The following is an 8,444-nucleotide window of genomic DNA, read 5'->3' as shown; positions in this document are numbered from 1 at the left end:
TACTCTGGAAGCAATAGCTACAAGCAAGGACTTCCTCAGTATAACCCCAGAAGCTCAGCAACTAATCAAAAGAAGAAATTCAAATGGCCAAAAAACACATGAAAAAATTCTCACCATCTCAAGCCATAAAGGAAATGCAAATCAAAACCACACTAAGATCCCACCTCACCCCTGTGAGAATAGCTATCATCAAAAGCACCACCAACGACAGGTGTTGACCAGGATGTGGGGAAAAAGGAACCCTCATACACTACTGGTGGGAATGCAACCTAGTACAACCACTCTGGAAAACAATATGGAGGTTTCTTAAAAAAACTAAACATAGATCTGCCATATATCCAGCAATCCCACTCTAGGGATATACCCAAAGGAATGTGACTCAGGTTACTCCAGAGGTACGTGCCCACCCATGTTTATTGCAGTGCTATTCACAATAGCCAAGTTATGGAAATAGCCAAGATGCCCCACTACTGATGAATGGATTAAGAAAATGTGGTATTTATATACAATGGAATTTTACTCAGCCATGAAGAAGAATGAAATCTTATTATTCACAAGTAAATGGATGAAACTGGAGCACATCATTCTGAGTGAGGTTAGCCTGGCTCAGAAGACCAATAATTATATGTTCTCCTTCATATATGGATTTTAGATCTAGGGTAAAGGCAGTAATGTTGTTGGACTTGGGTTACACCCTGAGGGAAAAACACATATGGGAGGAATGGGGATAGGTAGGAAACCCAAAACTTGAAAGTATTTGATGTCCCCACTGCAGAAGAGCTAATACAGAAAACTTAAAGTGACAGAGGTTATTATGGGAAGGTGACCAGATAGTAGTGAAGAGGTCTGATAGAGATAAATCAATTCAGGTTGTAATACACTTGTACTTCATGGAAGCAATGCTAGGAATCTCTCTGTATAGCTATCCTTATCTCAACTAGCAAAAATGCTTTGTCTTTCTTATTATTGCTTATTATCTCCTCTTCAACAAAATTGGAGAAAAGGCAGAACAGGTTCTGTCTGGAAGCTGGGGATGGGAGGCAAGGGGGACAAAAGACCCAAATAATGTATGCACATATCCATATATGAATAAAGAAAAAAAGGCAGACTTGATTGTTGTTTCTACCTCAATAAGTTTCTCATTTAATTAGGTGACCACTACTTGATGAGGCTGATTCATTTTAAGGCCTAAGAAACCCACCTTCTAGATGAAATTAGCATGGAATGTAAGTACTCATGTTAGGACACAATTAAGATAGCGAAAGAATTATTATGGTGGTTTTTCAATTAATTGAAACAATTTCACTAATTTTGTATCCAATTAAAATGCAATGTACGAATTGCAGCTATATTCTGACTACAAAAGTGGAGGAATATAATCGCCTAACAACTATATAGTGCATAATTTTTGAAAATTCAGAATGTGACATTTTAAAAATTACCATGTTCACATCAACTGTTGTATTTATTTGTTAGAAAATTGCAAAACATTTAATAATATGAAGAGCAACATGTATTTCAGCAATAATCAGTGCTGTTATTGGGAGACTGAACTTTCTAGTCACACAGTCAGATTTAAACTCCTGGTCTATCACCTACAAGGTACATGAACTAGAGCAAGCAGTTAAATCTGGTGTGCCTCACTTCTTTCCACAGAATTACAGCTGGATCCATTTTGTAGCATGTGATGGCTATTAAGCAAGCCGCTTTATTATTAGGAAGTGATTTTTGTCTCAAGTAATCATAATGTTATCTAGCAAGTCCAAAATATAATAATGCAAAGAAGATATTAGATTTAATTGATCATAGAAAATTAGAGAGTTAGTTTATCAAAGAAAATTAATCAAGATGTGACTTGAGTAATTGGGTTTCCTTATCTACAAAATGAATCTGCAGTAGCAACCTCTCAGTTGCTCATGTTTTTGAGAGAATCAAATGGACTGACAATGAATGAATGAATGAATGTTTGAAGTCGTGTCCAGTACACAAATGACCTAAATAAATATTAATGTTTATTCTTATTACATTTCATGGCAGAGAAAAAGACTAACAGCATGATCACTGCATTTGGAAACAGCTCTGTCATAGGATTCACTCTTTATTTCACTCATCTTCACCACTACTAAACAGCAATTTTCACTGATTTTTTTCATGGCAAGATCATTCAATTTGTTTTATGAGTTGATTAATTCATTATCCAATAATTTTCTCTAAAAAATATCTAATTGTTTAATTTTGTTCAAATGAGAGCTATGTAAGAAGATAGCAATAGTTTGATTAATTGATATCAGGAAAACTATAATCAAGTAATATATATAAGCAGTCTTCAGTTTGCATGGTTATGTAGCATCATAAAAATGACTTCTATACCAACACTCTTAATTACTAGTGAGAAATTTTACAGATTTCCTGTGATCTTTAAAAATTTCCCAATACATTAAAATTATCTGCCAATTACAAAAGCATAAGAAATATAAAAATGCTAATATTTTAATACATTTGAATTCAAAAGTTTAGCACCTCAATATTGTTTTCCACAGTGTTTGTACTAGATTACATTGCTACCAGCAGTGTAGGAGGGTTTCTTTTTCCTCCGCATCCTCGCCAACATTTGTTGTTGGGGGTCTTGATGATAGCTATTCTGAGAGGAATGAGGTGAAATCTTAGTGTGGTTTTGATTTCATTTCCTTTATGAACAAGGATGGTGAACATTTATTCATGTGCTTTTTGGCCATTTGGACTTCTTCCTTTGAAAAAGTTCTGTTTAGTTCAGTTGTCCACTTCTTTATTGTTTCATTGATTTTGGGAGAGTTTAGTTTTTTGAGCTCCCTGCATATTCTAGTTATCAGTCTTTTGTCTTATGTATAGCTAGGGAATATTTTCTCCCATTCTATGGGTGGTCTCTTCAATTTAGAGACCATTTCTTTTGTTGTAAAGAAGCTTTTTAATTTCATGTAGTCCCATTTGTCCATTCTTAGTTGATGGGCAGCTTGAGCTCTACTGAGGAAGTCCTTGCCTATGCCTATTGCTTCCAGAGTATTCCCTGCTCTTTCCTGTACTAACTGCAAGGTTTTAGGCCTAATATTAAGATCTTTAATCCACTTTGAGTTGATACTAGTACAGGGTGATAAACAAGGATCTAGTTTCAGTTATCTGAAGGCAGATAATCGCTTTTCCCAGAAACATTTGTTGAGGCTGTCTATTTTCCATCATATGTTTTTGGCACCTTTGTCAAAAATAAGGTGGGCATAGCTGTGTGGATTCATATCTGGGTCCTCTATTCTGTTCCACTGGTCTTCATATCTGTTTTTGTGCCATTACCATGCTGTTTTTATTGCCATGGCTCTGTAGTATAGTTTGAGGTCAGGTATTGTGATATCTCCAGCGTTGCTCTTTTTGCTCAATATTGTGTTGCCTATCTGCAGTCTTTTGTATTTCCAAATGAACTTTAGGGTAGATTTTTCAATCTCTATGATGAATGTCATTGGGATTTTGATCAGAATTGCATTGAACATGTAGATTGCTTTTGGTATATAGCCAATTTTATCATGTTGATTCTACCAATCCATCAGCATTACAGATCTGTCCTTCTGTACTCTTCTTTGGTCTCTTCAGTGATTTGTAGTTCTCCTTGTAGAGGTTGTTTACATCCTTTCTTAAGTTTATGCCTAGGTATTTGATTTTTTTTGAGGCTATTGTAATTGGAATTGTTTTCTAATATTTTTCTCAGTTTGTTCATTGTTTGTGTGTAGAAAGGATACTGATTTTTTTAAAGTTGATTTTGAATCTTGCTACAATGCTGAAGCTGTTTATGGTGTCTGGGAGTTTTTGGGTGGAGTTTTTTGTGTCTTTGAGGTATAGGATCATGTCATCTGCAAATAGGGATACTTTGACTATTTCTTTAACCATTTGTATTCTTTTTATTTCTTCTTCTTGCCTTATTTCTGTGGCTAGGAATTCCAGGACTATGTTGAATAGGAGTTTGGAGAGTGGGCATCCTTGTCTCATTCCTGACTTTAGGGAAAATGATTCCAGTTTTTCTCCATTAAGAATGATGTTGGCTATAGGCTTTTCATATATAGCGTTTATAATGTTGAGATACATTCCTTGTATTCCTAGTTTGCTTAGAGCTTTTCTCATGAAGTGGTGTTGAATCTTATCAAAGGCTTTTTCTGTATCTGTTCAGATGATCATCTCAATGATATATCATCTGTCATCTCAATGTTTTTTGTCTTTGCTTCTCTTAATGTGTTGTATTACATGTATTGATTTGCACATGTCAAACCATCCCAGCATCACTGGGATGAAGCTGACTTGGTCATGGTGAATGATCTTTCTGATATGTTGTTGGATATGGTTTGCCATTTCTTTATTGAGGATTTTTGCATCAATGTTCATTAAGGAGATTGGCTTGTAGTTCTCCTTTTTAGATGTGTCCTTGTCTGGTTTTGGGATGAATGTAATATTGACTTCATAGATTAAGTTAGATGGTGTTCTTTACTTTTTATTTTGTGGAAAAGTTTAAGGAGTGTTGGTATTATTTCTTCTTTGAAAGTCTGGTAGAACTCAGCAGAGAATCCTTCAGGTCCTGGACTTTTCTTTTTTGAGAGACTGTATTGCTTCTTCAGTTTCATTATGTATTATGCATCTGTTTAGGTGGTTAGCATCCTCTTCATTCAATTTGGGATGGTCATGAGTAGCTGGAAATTTTTCCATTACTTTGATATTCTATAATTTATTGGAATATAGGTTCCCAAAGTAGTCTCTGATAGTTCCCTGGATTTATGTGGTATTTGTTTTCTCACCTTTTTTGTTTCTGATTTTACTAATTTGGGTCTTTTCCCTCATCATTTAATCAGATTTTCCAGGTGTTTGTCAGTCTGGTTTATTTTTTCAAAGAACCAGCTTTTTGTTTTGTTTATGCTTTGTATGTTTTTTTTGGTCTTTTTTCATTAATTCTGGCCCTTATTTTGATTATTTCTCTCCTTCTGCTTGTTTTGGGTTTTGCTTGTTCTTGTTTTTCTAGGAGTTTGAAATGTAGCATTAGGTCATTTATTTGATATTTTTCTGTTCTTTTAATATATGTACTCATGGCTATAAGCTTAGGACTCTTTTGGACTCTTAGGACTGCCTTTGCTATGTCCTAAAGGTTCTGGTAGGTGGTGTTTTCATTTTCATTAGCTTCCAGGAAACTTTTGATTTCCTCTCTTATTTCTTCTATGACCCACTGATTGTTAAGCAATATGTTATTCAGCTTCCAATTATATGTTTATTTTCTGCTGTTGCTTTTACTATTGAGTCCTAGTTTTATTGCATTGTGCTCAGATAGAATGCAGGGTGTTATTTCTATTTTCTTATACTTGCTGAGGCTTACTTTGTGCCCTAAGATATGATCTGTTTTGGAGAAAGTTCCATGGGGTGCTGAGAAGAATGTAAATTGTGCTATTGTTGGATGAAATATTCTGTAGACATAAGTTAAGTCAATTTTATCTATGGTGTCATTTATTTCTAAGATTTTGTTGTTGATTTTTTGTTTGGATGACCTTTCTATTGGTGATAAAGGGTATTAAAGTCTCCCACTACAATTGTGTTGGAATCTATATGTGCTTTTAAGTTCTTTAGTATATGCTTGATGAAATTGGGTGCACTGACATTGGGTGTATATAGGTTGGTAATTGTTATTTCCTTTTGATGTATTATCCCTTTTATTAGTATGAAGTTTCCTTCTTTGTCTCATTTGACCAATGTAAATTTGAAGTCTATTTTGTCTGATATAAGTATTGGTACTCCTGCTTGTTAGCATGTTTATTTCTGTCAATAATATGGGTCTCTTGTAAACAAAATTGTCAGATCATCATTTTTAATCCAGTTTGCCAAGCAGTGTTTTTTGATGGGGGAGTTGAGTCCATTGACATTCAGTTTTAATATTGATACATATGTGATGATTCCTGCCATTTGTGTTTTTTTGTAGTTTAAGGATTTGATTGTGAGAAGCCAAATCAGTACTACTCTCTGATACTTGTCTTTTCTTCTCCTGTAGTTTGATGCTTCCCTTCCTCTCCTGGTTCTGTTTGCTTTCATCTTTTGTGTGCAGAATTCCTTGTAGAGTCTTCTGTAGTGGTAGCTTGGTTGTCATATATTGTTTTAGTTTCTGTTTATTGTGGAAGATTTTTATTGCTCCATCAATTTTGAATGATTGTTTTGCTGGGTAGAATATCCTAGGATGGAAGTTATTTTCATTCAGTGCCAAAATACCTCACTCCATGCCCTTCTTGCTTTTAATGTTTCCACTGAGAAATTTGCTGTTATTTTGATAGGTTTACATTTTATGTTTGTTTTTTCTCTCTTACAGGCTTCCATATTCTTTCTCTGTGCTTGTTGTTTCAATGATAATATGCTGTGGGGAGGTTCTGTTTTGGTCAACTTTGTTTGGTGTCCTGGAGGCTTCCTGTACCTGAATGGGCAAACCTTTCTCAAGATTTGGGAAAGTTTCTGTTATTATTCTACTGAATATATTATGTTTCCCTTTGGCTTGTACCTCCTCTCCTTCTTCAATGCCCATGATTCTCAGGTTTTGTCTTTTGATGAAGTTGCTGAGTTGTTGCATGTTCCTTTCAAGGCTCTTGAGTTGTTTGAATAAGATTACTTCTGCTTTTTCTTTAATTTATATTTATTTTTGAGCTCTGAGATTCTGTCTGCCACTTGTTCTAGTCTGCTGGAGTGGCCTTCTACTGTGTTTTTTGTTTGACTAAAGGGATATTTTATTTCCAGGATTCCTGTTTGATTATTTTTGTGAGGTTTTCCATATCTTTGTTTAACTGCTCTTTTATATTTTGTGTTGTCATTTTTAATTCATGTATCTCTTTTTTATAGTTTCCTTTGTTTCACTTTGATGTTTGTTGAAGTCCTCTCTGAGTTCATTTATTTGTTTCTGTGTCTTCTCATATTCTCTATTTTTGATTTCCTGAAATTTCTTGAGTGCATCTTGTGCATCCTGGTTAGCATGTCTAGTAGCTTCTCCATGAATTTCTCAGAGATTTCTTACAAGATTTCCTCTTTGAAGGTTTTTTTGTGGATGTCAGTGGGCTCCTTAATGACAATTACCATTGTTTTTTTTGGGGGGGGTCAAGAACTGGGTATCCATTTTCTTCATTTCTCACTGAATCCTCTATAGAATTATTATTTTTTTTGAGGAGAGTGGTTTCCATCCTTTCTTCTTCCACATTTTGCTGTGCAACTATCTTCTTGATAGGCTAGTTGCCTGTTTTAATTGCCTGTTTTCTTTCCTTTGATTTAATTTAGCAATAACAAATCACAGGTTCAATGCCAGACCAGTTGTTTATATATTATATAGAAAACCCCTTGGCAATAATGTCTATAAACAGTGGGAGTTGGTGTGGGGGGGTAATGGCTATTAGGCTATAGAAATTTGCGTAATTGGTAAGGTTGGCACTAAAAGTTGGGTGGAAAAAGGAGTGGGTGGGAGAAGAAATATGGGGGTTGCTGGGTTTTGTGGCCCTTGTGTGTGCTTGGGTGTGTTTCTGTTGTTGTAGTGAAGGGTACTTGTCAGACATCAGTATTTAATTGATAGCGATGTTAGGATTATCTGATAATGATCAATATGAAGTATTTCAATGAACAATTATGAACACACTGAAGGAAATGAGAAGAGTAAGGCTTAGCAATGAATTATAAGATATATAGATGGACTAGTGGCAATTTTAGGATTGAAAAATATACTAATTGAAATTTAAAAGGTCAATGGATGGTTTAGAATATAAGAGGAGGATGGATTCTATCAACTTGAAGGTTGAGAAATAAAATATAATCTGAAAGAGCAAAGATAAGCAGATTCTCAGGAACCTGTGGGAGTATACCTAAAGAGCTCACATTCGTTTCATTGGAGTCATAGAAGGAGAAAAGGAAGAGACAGTTCACTTAGAGAAAAAAACAGACAAAATTTCCCAAAATTTGGTAACAAAGCAATCTTCAAACAGGATAAACTCAAAGAAACTCTGTAAATACAATGGAGTATATATGCCAATTCACAAAATCTGTGAAGTGGACAAAATAAAGCCACTGCCCTACAGTAATAATTTCTGTCTTCCTCATGTATGTAGACATGTAAACACATAATTGTAATGAATATGAATGGTTGTTATGGTGACCACCTGTGCACTGTGCTATAGGACACTGGAAGGAGTAACGAGGGAGGGATGACTCTTAAGTTAAAACTTAAAGAATGAGTGGATTTAAAAGAAAGGACCTAAAAAATTAGTTAGCATTTGTTGCCCTTAACGTAGAGAAACTAAAGCAGATACCTTAAAAGCAACTGAGGCCAATAGGAAAAGGGGACCAGGAACTAGAGAAAAGGTTAGATCAAAAAGAATTAACCTAGAAGGTAACACCCATGCACAGGAAATTAATGTGAGTCAACTGCCTGT

The sequence above is a fragment of the Castor canadensis genome, chromosome 10 (assembly GCF_047511655.1).
Source record: "Castor canadensis chromosome 10, mCasCan1.hap1v2, whole genome shotgun sequence".
NCBI classification, from domain to species: Eukaryota; Metazoa; Chordata; class Mammalia; order Rodentia; family Castoridae; genus Castor; species Castor canadensis.
The sequence above is the reverse complement of the archived record's forward strand: the minus strand, read 5'-3'. Positions refer to the sequence as shown.